Source organism: Felis catus, chromosome A1, assembly GCF_018350175.1.
Source record: "Felis catus isolate Fca126 chromosome A1, F.catus_Fca126_mat1.0, whole genome shotgun sequence".
Classification (NCBI taxonomy): domain Eukaryota; kingdom Metazoa; phylum Chordata; class Mammalia; order Carnivora; family Felidae; genus Felis; species Felis catus.
In genome coordinates, this window is record NC_058368.1 from 101,987,812 (window position 1) to 102,002,295 (window position 14,484).

Consider the following 14,484-nt stretch of genomic DNA (forward strand, 5'->3'; position numbering starts at 1 on the left):
CCTAAGCTGAAATTTATACTAAATTCTTTACCGCCTGGTCATTCTTCAAGGATACCATATTAGATTAGCCTTGCAAATAAGGAGGTGGGCAAGGAGAGAGCTTAAAAGTGATGTGTGCTTTGTATTAGGGTGAAATGTTGTTGGCTAATTTCTTCATTACAAAATTACAATCCATACGATGCTCATTAGAAATACTCAGCAAGGATGAGGCAAGCCAGCAGAACCAGGAGAAATGATTGCTAATAAATTTAAAATGTGAAAAAAAAAGTCTATCCGTTTGCTTAACTTCATAAAAATACACAGGTGGTACAGTCCTTTTCATTCTCCTGCTGATTTGGAATAAGTCATTACTTGATAAAGTAGGTAAGCAACTGTTTTGGTAAGTAACCTAAAAACAATTCTGTTCCTCCAAATGTGGGGATAAAAGACTCCTTATTGTACAAACTTTTAATAAAAACTATCCGTGACTCAAAGTAAAAGCATACTGCAAACAAACTGGATTTTACATTTGATGAAGGCAATATTTTGAAGGCCCTTTTGAAACTGTAAGCTACTTATTTAGATTCATTTATCACTGTCTGTATTAAATAGTATTTATTATACTTCCTCACACACAAGACTGCACCAGTCTCCACAAGTCATACTAGAATCACACACATACTGCAATAGGAAATACGCCTAGGGTGGGATATAAATACCCAACTGGACCATCTTAAGGCATGACATGTGGATAATTACTGATTATCATGTATCTAGACCTTACTGTCTTGGTATCTGATGGATGACTAGTGACCATACTGTCATCAAGACTTCAGAGGGAGTTACCACTTACACTTTGTTCCCATTTATGTATTTATTTATTTAAAAAAAATTTTTTTAATGTTTATTTACTTTTGAGAGAGACAGAGACAGAATGTGAGTGGGTCGGGGCAGAGAGAGACGGAGACAGAGAATCCGAAGCAGTCTGAGCTGTCAGCACAGAGCCCGTCGCGGGGCTCGAACCCGCGAGTGGTGAGATCACGACCTGAGCTGAAGTCGGACGCTCAGCCGACTGAGCCACCCAGGCGCCCCACTTTGTTTCCATTTAAATCTAGACAAAGCTTTACGGGCAAAAGGCATTTTCAGGAGGATCCCAAGTATCAAAGGAGGAAGCTAGGCACAGAGTGAAGAAAAAATACACAGAATTAGTTGAGAGAAACCTTAAAAAGGGTCTCATCTCCTATACGCCAGGTCGGTCTCTATGCTTGCTTACTTGGCCTCTCCACTCAGGTGCCTAAGAGTTCCCTCAACTGGGCATGTTCAAAATAAGTCTTGATCCCCGCCCTCGTCTGTTACTGACACTCCCCCAGGGTTCCCCTCAGCAAATGGCACCACCATCCAACCACACGAAACTTCTCTGAAATCTGACTCCAAAACAGGTCCAGATCCACTCACTTTCTGTACTCTCACCGCCTGTGGTTGCCACCATCGTCTCGGGCCCAGACTGCTTCAATAGCCTGTCATCAGCCTGTAGTCTCTCGGTAGTCATTACATTTTCCAAATTAACTCAGGATCACAGCACATCTCTACTTAAAATACTCCAATAGCTTTTCATTTCCACTGAAGTAGAACTCAAAACTCCTGAACGAGGCTTCAAGGACTGACACAGTCCGGTTCCTGACTATTTCTTCCACCTCATTTTCTCTTACTCTCCACTTAAAATCCTCCCTCGAAAGCCCTATTTCTTTTTTCACTCCAATTTTTCTTACTTTAAACTCTTGGCACATAGAGATTTTCTACACCTAGATTCTCTCTCTTGATCTTCACTTGGCTTCCCCCTTTTGTTCATTCGCATGTCACTTTTTCTCGGTATCACTTCCTCTGTGCAACCTTCTCTGACCATCCAATCTAAAGTAGACCCTCCCCATCCCCCCAAGTCCTCTTCTGCAACCTCAGCTCGTTTTATTTTTTCCCTGGTACTTAATGCTATCCGAAATCACTGTATTTATTTATAACTTGGTAAGTTCATTGTCTGCCCTCACATTATAAGCCACCACAGGGGAGGGTTCTTGAGCCACTGGTTCATGTCTGTAGGACTTGTACACCAAATGGTCCCTAACCCTTGATGGAGCATCAGTAAATGGTTGTCTAACACATAAAAGTGCAAGTCATAGAGTCAATGACTTTCCAAGAGTGAGCAAAGAAAAAGAAGCTTGCAAAACTTGATGTTCAATGGTGTGCAGTCTTAAAACATGAAACATCTGAGACCGTCTGTGCATCCACTGGGGTTAGCGTCCATACTCATTCACTGCCCAGCTTCAATGTACAACCGTCAAAGGAATGCACATAGTCAAATGTGTTCTCAATAACATTAATAAAGGGCTAGACATTCTATTTTGCAGAGTAAGGACAAGCAAGAATTCTTGCTTGGATGCTTCTGTTTTCTCGTATAATTTATGAAAGCAGGTAAGGCTGGAGGGTGGCCTGCTACTTAGCCAGGGGACAAACTTATCATTAATTCCTCACTTAAGCAGTGTCTCAAGTCCATTGTCTTTGCAATTACTTCCGAGATGAGAGATGAGAGCACAAGAATAAACTGTTCAAGTAAGCCAACTACAGCTGGAGACCATTAACAGCAAAATGGGGTATGCAGAAAAGAGCAGTGGGAGGCTGAAGTTATCTCAACTGGAGAAGCCACATGGAGGTTAAAAAATTGCACTGAATCCTGATCCACAAAGAATACCAACAATGCTTTTGGATGCTAGTCTTTCTGCCTCCAAGCATCACATGGTTTTCTGTTTATTTCATTTATTCTAACAGTTGTGTGTGTGTGTGTCTGTGTGTGTAAAGTGGAAAACATTAGGCACAAGAGTGAAGGCCCTTTGAATTGGACACAAGATTTTAAGATACCTCTAAAACCAAAGCCAATGAACTTCAACACACAGTGGCAAAGATGAGCCTCAGGCAAAGCAACAGAGGGGCTCAGAGGGGGTTTGTGTATGCTTTGCTGGTAGGATGAAGGCATCTCCAACACTTTAACAACACTGGAAGGTTTTGCAATTTCCCTCTAGGAAACACTGAGCGAAAATAAGATGCAACTGAACCGATGTAATGGCTACCACGAAGATATTTTACGACAGGAACTTTCTGCATGACGCGGTGGGATGGGAGGAAATGAACTCATGGGACTAGGTCAGTTTTCCTCTGAAATGGACAGCGACCACGTTACCAGCAGCCAGTCTCACCAGCACACCCTGCTTCCCACAGTACTTGTCTTTTTCTGACTTCTCTCTCTTAGCATCCTATGCTCAAGGTCCATCCGCATTTTCTCAGACGGCAGGATAGACTTCTTCCACAGGGAAATCACATTATAATACATAAATGCATCAACTCCACATGTTGTATACCTTAAATGTATGCAATGCTATATATCAAATATGGCTCAATTAAATGGAGCTCAAATATGGCTCTTGTGCTGCCCACAAGAGGCAACCAGGTACACCTACTTCTTAGATGTTAGGGACTAAAATCCTATTCCCTAAAAACAGAGAACTCTATTCCAGTCACTACTACTTGAGATACTCATTTAGGACACACCTTTGATAAAATTACAAGAAGAATGACAATAAAATTCCAAAAAATCTCTGGGGGTTTCAGTGATTTATATTTAATCATGTGTTCCTTTAACAAAACACTAAAACCCTGGACAAAACCATCCATCTCTCCCATTCTTGGAGAAGACCCACTGACCTTCCTCCTTCTCGGGTGAGTCCACCCACAAAACAAAACCCTGAAATGCCGAGTTATGTCAGATTTTTATATCTCCCCCCACACACTTAGAAAACCCAGCTTTCTTGTCACCAGAGGTAACTGAGAACTGATTTTGTTATCGGGTTAAAAATCTATCCTTTCCAAGGGTGCTTGGGTGGCTCAGTTAGTTAAGCATCTGACTCTTGGTTTCAGCTCAGGTCATGATCTCACGGTTCGTGAGTCTGAGTCCCCGTCGGGCTCTGTGCTGGCAACACAGAGCCCGCGTGAGATTCTCTCTCCCTCTCTCTCTGCCCCACTCTTTCTGCCTCTCAAAATAAACGTAAAAAAAATTTTTTTAAAAAAAATCTGTCCTTTCCAAAAAGAATGGCGTTAAGAAACGAAACTATAACTGATGTTTTACATGGTCTCATAATAGATAAGTATTATCCAAGTTGGGTAATACTTTACTTATTTCAGTAAAGATTAATAAGAGTTTTTTTCATCAGGAATAACTTCAGCAAAGGAACTTACACTGTTTGGAATTTGGGAAGGGGTTTTAGTAAATCAATTACTCCTAGCATCACTTCTTTTTTTTTCTTTTTCTTTTTTTTTTTTTGCTGTTTTATTTCTTTATTTAAAATTTTTTTAATATAATTTATTGTCAAGTTGGTTAACATACAGTATATATGGTGCGCTCTTGGTTTTGGGGGTAGATTCCCGTGATTCATCGCTTACATACAACACCCAGTGCTCCTCCCAACAAGTGCCCTCCTCAATGCCCACCACCCATTTTCTCCTCTCCCTTGTCCCTGCATGTTACCCTCAGCAACCCCCAGTTTGTTCTCTGCGGTTAACACCTACTGTGCTAGCCTGGGTTGTCTAAAAAGCAGCAGAGCTGGGTACAGCTTTCTAATAAGCTGCTTGCTGTTTTTCCAAGACAAATTCAGGGAGTGGGAGGTTAGCGTTCATTGCAACAATCCTGTCTGTAGAGGTGGAACAGTCAAGAGAGGATTTTTCAGACTGTTCCCTCCTGTCTCCTACCAGCAATCCTTCATTTCCCCTATTTTGATTTCTCATGTTGTTTCTTTTCTTATTGCCGGTCCCATCTTGCCAAAATGTCTGTTTTAATGATATTTTGAGGTCTAGCTTTGGGTTCAGCTGATTACCTCCTCTGTTGCTTTCCTTATAAATGAAGAAAATAGGAACTGTTCAGAGTTTGATTATGTCCTCTCTTGTTCTTTCTTTGGCCTTAGGTTGCTTGTTGTTGGTCCTCATCTTAACCTCTTTGTACGATGCTTAGCTGGCTAATAGTCTATCTTTCTTATTTCCCAAAATATGCATTTATAGTAGGACTTTCACTTCTGCCATCCCCACCATGATATCATTATATGTAACTTAGACTCAACCTCTGCAGAAAGACTCACCCTTATAACAAAATCATTAGACCGTAATGACAGATGAAAACGAGAAAGCTGGAGGAGGAGACAGGTGTTTGAAAGACATTTATGTAGCTCCGTGGAAAGGCCGGTGGCAGTTGCTGTGTTACTAGTAGCTAGAAGGTCTTATTATGCCACGAGTTTAATACCTGCCGATATTCTCTTCTACGTGCACCAGGGCGAAGTGGGGAAGTAGCCTCTGGCAAGACGAGGGAGTAGGTCCACCTGAAAGGCTGTGTGTGTATTTAGTGGTGTGTGTATATACGTATGTGTCTATCTGTCTGCCTGTTTGTGAATAAGTGCTTCTAGCTGAGACCAAGAGGACTCCAAGGCCTGATGGCTGCATGGCCATTAGGCTGTATGTTTTATGAGCTGCAGCATTAGCGAACACAGGACATGTATTTTAGTTCCTATCCAGTTGTGTCATTTAGGCTTTAAATCATTTCCTTTACATTTTTATTTGAAAGAAGAGGAGCCTAAGAATAATAATGCATCAATGACTTCACCATGAGACCTTGGGGATTTGACAGCCATAATGCCCTGTGCCTTTTTCAAATAGTGAAATTATTTGGTTTCTTTTTACTTTGGTAGCTCCATCCAACTGGGGCTGCTTCACTGAAAAGGATTCATCTGTTTTGTTTTGTTTTTGAGAAACATTACTGAGGGACATAAGAATAACACAGTGTGTGGCTGATTTCCCCTAAAGACAGAATGGCAATGAAATGAAAAAGAAACAGGGGTGATGGGGTGTCTAATCCTTCCCGAGAATGAAAAGCTCAAGTTAAAAGGGCAAAACTAGCCCATGCTTCTTAAGAGGCAAGGAGTGGAAAGAGGATTGTTATTTTGACCTAATGGCAACCGCAAAGGGAATAATGAGGTTACCTGACCCCACGCTAGTTTGTAAATGACTACTTTCTTAGTGAACAATTCTATTTCAGCAGCTGCCTACCCAACTGCATTCTCAAAACACACACACACACACACACACACACACACACACACACGCACGCGATGGGGGCTGCGTCTCTTCCTTTCTAAATCCCAAAATACTTCATTTCCACCTCAAGTGCTGTTGCAGTGACTTTAGGACACGTTAATTCAAAGTAATCCTATGTTATTCAGCCAGAGGTTTTGCCTTTCCCTTTAATTACGCTTGTGCGAGCTCTTTTTTTTAGGCATGCTTAATATAGGCATTTGTCTTTCCTTTGTGGCTTTATGCAAATTTTTAAAAGACATTCGGGTACTGGAACTGGAGCCTCTACGTGTCTCTTTGGGGACCCACTTGGGGAGAGATGAAGACTGTTCACACATTACGAGCACCCGCCGACACCGATTTTAACTATGCATTCCCTGTCGGAGAGCCCTTCTACTTTTGCAAAGTAAATAGCTTTCTGTCTTGCCTGTCACTGTTTGATCAATGTCTTTATGATAACACAATAGCGTTATAAAAACAGTAGAAGGAAATATGAAGATGATTAACACAAACGAGAGCTCTGGAACCCAAAATAGGCCTGGCAAGCGGGGGAGGGGGGCAGCAGAATGGAGGGGGAAGGAGTAAGACAGGAAACCCGATGGCTGTTACTCCATATGGGCTTTGATTGGCTTTATTGATTCCTTCACCCTCTCATCACTTCTACCTCCAAAACAGGCAGCCAACTCCAGACTTAATTATTTTCTTTCTAAGAAAAAGAGAGCGCGAGAGCAAGAGAAAAGCCAGAATCTGTTCATATAAGGGAAGCAGTCATCACTGCTCATTTTTTTTAAAGCACTTAAGGGTCATTAGTCTAACACTGCAGCAAATGTATTATTCATTTTGCCTTAGCCCAATTTCTCGGCTAAGACTTTTGCGAGAAAACGATACACAGTTCAGTAGGGAGGTGATTGATCAAGCCAGAAGGAACAGAATTTGGGCATCCTGATAAAAATTTTTCTCAGGCTTCTCCGTTAGCATAAATCAATTTTATTTATGTAGTAACACTTGAATACTAACTACCCAATGCCATCCGTCAGAGCAAAATTGATGACTATACCTTTAGGTTAATATTACTTGAACATTTCATTCTGAATAATTTATACACATTTCTGTCTGACTGTCAATTCGAGATTGTTTATTTGGTTTCAGCAAGTGCAGCTGAACCAAGGCTTTTATTAGGAAAAGGTTCTCATCTCTGTTTATTTTGAGCGTTAAGGGTGCTTGTCCTCTCTGGGGGCCTTGCTATTATTCCACAGGAATGGAAACACGGAACCATGGGGTACCCAGTCTAGGGTGGGTTAGGGTATTTTCAAGGGCCTTTTCTCTAAATGCTCTGTATTCTTCTGTGGCAAAAACAACCAGAACTATTTGTGACCAGATAAAAAGGTGGCCAAGTAGAAGTGAGCAGGTACTTAATAACAACGCTTCGATGTTGTTTGTGGAGAGGATGTGAATGTATTTCATTAGCAGTCTCGAGTGTCGTGCTCACTCTTCGGCAAATAATCTAATCTGTCCGCCAAGACTTGTGCTAACATTACCCTCTCCTTTTGGGTGACTTTCCATGTGACGACTAATCTTCATCTTATAAAGAACGTGATCTATTTCATAATCACTCCATCTGCCTCTTTTTCAGTTTTACGGTAATCCCCTTCCTCTGGGCAGATGACATGAAAATATGTGCGTGTTCAGACTCTGTGTCTGAAGTGAGTGGTCAAGTATGAAAGGCTGTTAAGTTTCACAGAGTGAAAAAAACAGAAAGGTTTTTTTTTTTTTTTTCCAAATCAACTTAATTATTTATGATCTTGACCTAAGTCATCCCTGCGTCAGACTTCATTTCTTCTTGTCAGAAATGCACCCACGGTATCAGCCAAGGGTGTCTGTAGCTGAGAGGTTTTACCTGTGTATTTTTACACCGAGGAAGAGAGTCTTCCATTTAATTGGAGAAATTCTGTCTCCTAGATAAGATTCTCTCTTCCTCTCCACCCTCTCCCCACTCTCTCTTAGAAACACATTGCTCTACTTTTGGGAAACTTCTTCTCCAACAGTCTGCAGAGCTCAGTCTCATGAGAATGTCTGACAACCAATAGGAGGAAACAGCAGCTTATACAAGGTGATGCTTTACACATCAGAGGAAAGACTCAAAACAAGGCATCAATTCCAAATAAATCACTCTCCGGTTGGATTTATAGAAACATTTCTTCTGTGTTCAGAGTCCTCATTAGCAGAAACCAGCAGAGGAGCTGGATTTTATAGAATGTGCAGACATACCATAATTCACTCCCTCTCCCTCTCTCCCTCCCTCCCTCCCTCTCTCTCTCTCTCCCCCCCTCCCTCTCTCTCTCTCTCTCTCTCTCTCTCTCTCTCTCTCTCTCTCTCTCACACACACACACACACACACACACACACACACAATTGGAAATGAGTCAGGGCTACCATTAGAAAGCATGCCTTCAGATTTGCCTCAGACGTAATTATGATGTTAAAGGAAGAAAGATAAAATCTACCCATGAACGACACATGTATTTAGGCACTGATTACAGAGTAGCCTGTACTTACCTCTGCCTGGACCATCACATATACAGCTTCATCTCTTAAAGACTTTGAATTGTTTATTCAACTCAAGAGATATTCATTGAACTCCAATTATTTGGAAGACACTGTTCTATTTTTCTTAAATGTTTTATTTATTTTTGAGAGAGGTAGAGAGACAGAGTGCAAGCTGGGGAGGGGCACAGAGAGGGAGACACAGAATCCAAAGCAGGCTCCAGGCTGTGAGCTGTCGGCACAGAGCCCGATGCGGGGCTCAAACTCACAAACCGTGAGATCATGACCTGAGCCGAAGTCGGACGCTTAACTGACTGAGCCACCCAGAAGCCCCCCTTTTTCTTTTTTTAATGTTTTATTTATTTTTGAGAGAGAGACAGAGAGACAGAGTGCAAGCTGGGGAGGGGCACAGAGAGGGAAACACAGAATCCGAAGCAGAGAAGACACTGTTGTAGAAACCACACAGATGCCCAGCTGAGTAAGTCATAATCCTTAAATACCCTTATGGTTAAAAGAGGTTGAGAATACAAGCCATACAGTAAATATGTTACTATGTACCTATACATACATATGTATAAACAAAGGCAAATTTCATAAAAGCAGCATAAAAATACTTTTGCAATACTAGAGTATGATATATTTTATCGGAGGCATTTGCTGTGGTTGTGTTATACCCATTATGCATCATGCTATGTGTTGATTAAAGTTTACATGACAAGGGGCACCTGCATGGCTCAGTCGGTTGAGCGTCCGACTTTGGCTCAGGTCACGATCTCGTCGTTCGTGGGTTCAAGCCCCGCGTCGGGCTCTGTGTCGACAGCTCAGAGCCTGGAACCTGCTTCCATTCTGTGTCTCCCTCTCTCTCTGCCCCTCCCCTGCTTGTGCTATGTCTCTAAAATAAATAAACATTAAAAAAAATTTTTTTAAGTTTACATGACAAGATTTTCATTAGATTTTAATTAAGAATTTTTTAAAGTACTCTGCATGTTGTGCATTGGTACGCAAGGATTAGCAGGGAGTTGCATTACAAGAGCCTATTGGCCAAAAGAAGAAAGGTGGTGTGCATTTTTAAGGCTCAACTGTGCGTTCAGACTCCTGAAGCATTATTAGAATGGGACCAGCTGTAGGTTACACCCAGTAAGTTTAAACACCCTGATATTATTGTTATAAAGGCCAATCTCATTACTCTGTAGCAAATCCCAAATTATGTAATCATGACATATATAGCTCAAATCTCATCAATATCACAACAGCATGTAACAGTGCATGTCTATTGTCAAAGTAGGAATACCGCTCCATTACATGAATTTGCCTTTAACTTATTAAATATGCCTAAAAACATGCAACTGTTATAAATTAATAGAAATTTAATTATGTATTTATTGCTTGGCTAATTCCACTTTCTTAAGGAGTAGCTCCATATATATTACTTAATAAAATTCAATAACCATTCCTAATAATCAATGCTGTAGAAGCAATGTTTAGAGCCCTTGACCACTGAAGTCTCAATTAAATACTCATTTTAGATACTCTGCTGTCTGTGCTACTCGTCCACAAGACTTCTGAAATCATTCTAATTCACAATTATTTCTTTCCTCGTCTTAAGATTTAGCTCGGGACATATTTTAAAAGCCTATCCAGATGGATCAAAACAACTTGATGAATAATTTTTTTTTTAATGACTTAGGAGACAGAAGGAAATGTGAGAAGTGTTATACCAAGAGAATGCCTGCATTCTTGCCCTTGATGAAACCTTTCTCTTCAAGCTTCCGAGACTTTTTCATTGAGCTAAAGTAATAGGAGTTTATGGAGTTTCTCAGAACTAAAATCTGCTCATACGTCCTTCATGTTTTCAGACGAATCTCAATACTGCAGAGATACATGGGTTTGTTTGTAGGCTGGTGGGCACAGAGATAAACTTACGATACAACTAGTTCAGGCTAATCTTTCCCATGATAATGAGCTGGGGGTGGGCTTGGTGTGGGTCTACGGGAGGGGGGTTCGGCCACTCTGTGTTCTTACAGCCAAAGGAGTGCCAAGAACAAAAGCAATGGGGCGCCTGGGTGGCTCAGTGGGTTAAGCATCTGACTTTGGCTCAGGTCATGATCTCACGGCTCCTGGGTTCGAGCCCCGCTCTGGGCTTCGTGCTGACAGTTCATCGCCTGGAGCCTGCTTTGGATTCTGTGTCTCCCTCTTTCTCTGCCCCTCCCCCATTCGCCCTCTGTCTCCCTCTCTCTGCCTGTCTCTCCCTCTTTCTCAAAAATATATAAACAAACAAATAAATAAAACAAGAGCAAAGATCTTAAAAACTAAACTCATGGACCAAGGATCTTTAAAACTCCTTGGGGTTATGTAAATCCTCACAGTAATCCTAGGAGATAATGCGTTACCATCTACCATTATAGGACAGGAAGCTAAAGCTCAGAAGCCATGTACATAGTAAAAGGTAAACCTTGAACAAGAATCTAGAGCACTCAGGGTGCCTGGGTGGCTCAGTCAGTTAAGCGTCCGACTTCAGCTCAGGTCATGATCTCAAGGTTTGTGCGTTCAATCCCTGCGTTGGGCTCTGTGCTTGACCGCTCAGAGTCTGGAGCCTGCTTCAGATTCTGTGTCTCCCTCTCTCTCTGCCCCTCCCCTGCTCACGCTCTGTCTCTGTCTCTCAAAAATAAATAAATGTAAAAAAAAAATTTTTTTAAGAGAATCTAGAGCACTCTAAATAACAGAACTGGGGGCGCCTGGGTGGCGCCGTCGGTTAAGCGTCCGACTTCAGCCAGGTCACGATCTCGCGGGGTCCGTGAGTTCGAGCCCCGCGTCGGGCTCTGGGCTGATGGCTCAGAGCCTGGAGCCTGTTTCCGATTCTGTGTCTCCCTCTCTCTCTGCCCCTCCCCCGTTCATGCTCTGTCTCTCTCTGTCCCAAAAAAAATAAATAAACGTTGGAAAAAAAATTAAAAAAAAAAATAAAAATAAATAAATAAATAACAGAACTGTTGGTCTATCTGCTACAGAGAGCTTCGCCCTCGCTAAGCAAACAATCCAGGGTTTTTAGGTGGGAGTCTAAGTTCATGACTGTTTCTCTCTCGGCCTATGAGTAGAATGAATCCCCAAAAACCATTCCTAGGGGGCAAAAATACCCGATTTAAAAAAAGCATGCTATGCAGATTTGAATCTAAGAAGCAGTAATTAGCCCGCTAGCGATACTATCCATTAAGGGAAGCGGTCACGTGGCCATAAAATGTTAAAAGAGAAGTGATGAGGGATACAAGTAAACTCACCCCCTTTTCAAAATGTTTCCCACGGGTATCTTGAAATAAAACTTAGACATCAGGTTTCTTTGCTTTCTCCTGCTTCCCTTTGCCAGGGCCAACATAAGTAAGGAAAATACTGTCTTGTTAAATTTTTCAAATGAATAAGAAAACAGACAAACAGAAAATATCTGGTATATTAATCTGGGAGACATTCGTAGTGTTAAAATGTGAAATCTACGAAGCATAAAGTAACCCAAAAGCTAATTTGGAAGGTATCACAGTTCCTGGCAGTGAGGAGTATTGCCCACCTGGGCTCTTGACTCGAGGTGTGAGGTTTGCTTAACACTTCTCCCTTTGACACACCTGAGTGAAGAAGCAATCTTTAACAATACCTGGAGGGTTTCTTTACATGTGATTTTGAAAGACAATAAGTATGGAATCAACTGTACACAGTTCACCTAACATCGTGAACTATGTTCATTGTTATATATGAGCTAATATGTATGTTTATATACTTATATTCTGCAAATCCATTTTTTAAGGTTCCATTATCCACCTCTCCTCATTTACTCAATTTTTCACTAACATGTATCCAATAAGTATTTGTTGTGCAGCTAGCAGGCACTGGTGGAGATACAGGGTGAATAAGACATCTGATCTGAATTTATTAAAAGTCTACTATCGCAGAGTTTTCGGAATAAGCAGCACCACCAGGTAAAATCTTGAGACTGTTGGAAATACATCAGACCATAGAACGGGATCACAATTCCTAAGTAAAACATACCTAAGCAATCCTCCCTTGCTAAGAGGTAAGTTGCATCTTTGCAACAGGGAAAACCTTCAAATACCTGAAAAATAGCCCGTATGTGTAGACATCCGTATTTTGCTGTGCATGTCTCTATAACTCAACTGGGCAGAAAACTTCTACTTGGTAACCAATAAGGCAAAAGAAAGTTATCAATGGATGCCAATACAAATTCAGAATTCTGCCTCCAGGGAGTACGCAGAAACATGCAACCTTCAGGGCACCTGGGTGGCTCAGCTGGGGTTGAGCACCTGACTTCAGCTGAGGTCATGATTTCACCATTCCTGAGTTCGAGCCCACATCGGGCTCTGTGCTGATAGCTCAGAACCTGGAGGCTATTGCAGATTCTGTGTCTCCCTCTCTGTCTCTGCCCCTCCTCCACTTGTGCTCTCTCTCTCTCTCTCTCAAAAATAAACAACCATTAAAAAAAGTTTTAAAAATAAAAATAAAGAAACGCACAACCTTCTCCCTCCCTCCCTCCCTCCCTCCACCACCCTGCTGGAAAGGTCTTAGCTTGACTACAGGCTATGGGAAAAATTGGTTTTATGGTAGCTCTAAAGTATAAAGGGCTTTATGAAAAACATTAAGTTATATAAGGAATAAGTTACAGAAATACCCTCTCACCATGAAAGTTTTGAACACGGAAGCCCCCTCCACACCTCTGCCCATCAAAATGCTGTTTTCAGTTGGCTCCCCTTTTTAGAAGTTTCTTTTGGACAAAAGCATTAGGATTTAAAAAAAAAAAAAACTTAAAGAGAATCATGCTGTAGACATTTTCTCAATTAAATTTTAAGGCCTCAGATGTCTTTTCACATCAGCACATAAAGATCAATCTCATTATTTTAATGATGGAGTATTATTTCAAATACAGAAATATAAGAAGGCATTTAATCCCTATTGATGTATTTTTACAATTTTTCTAATTCTTTGCCAGTCCTTCCTAAGCGATGGTTCTGAAAAGACAAATGATACCATCTGAATAGCTCTGGGAATACATTTACAGGGTGTGGTTTTCCACAGAAGAGCTTGCTAGGAGAATTGTGAGTCACAGCCTCCAACTGTTGATAGACGCTGCTCTGACTTTCTGCAGAATGGCTTTGCCTATCATATCAATGGTGTTGTAGGGCTGCACTTAGCCTTACATTATCATCAGCTCCTGATACTATCCATCAATACAATGGTGTCATTAACTCACTATTGTTAACGTGCATTACAGTGAATACAAATGCAGTTGAGAAAAATTTGTATAGGTGTGCCATTTCTTTGTAATTTTTCCTCAACTTGCACTTTGAATCATCAGTCCATTAAAAAAATTTTTTTTGTCTTTTTGTAGTTGGTATTTCTGGAGTTCTATCATATTCCATAAATTAATCCAGGGTCTGTGAACTATGTGGACGTTATTTCTCTCTCCGTCTCTCACTTGCCTTTTAAGTTGATGACAGTAGTTTCGGTGAAGAAATTTCATATTTCTGTCAGGTCAAATCTATCCTATTTTCTGATTTTCTGCCTTACTTAGGAAGGTTTTTTTTTTACCATCTTTTATCAACTCAAGATGATATACATCTCAATATGGTATTTTTTAATCCTAGATAGTCTTTTATGTTATTTTTTTCATACTTTTCACGCTTTGGTCTTCTATTCAACAGATATTTGCTTGTGTGAAGTGGAAACTAAAGGCCTAATTTTACTATCCACTTGCCATAAATTATGTATTGAGTATTTTATTTGGTCCCCATTGATATGAAATTCTAC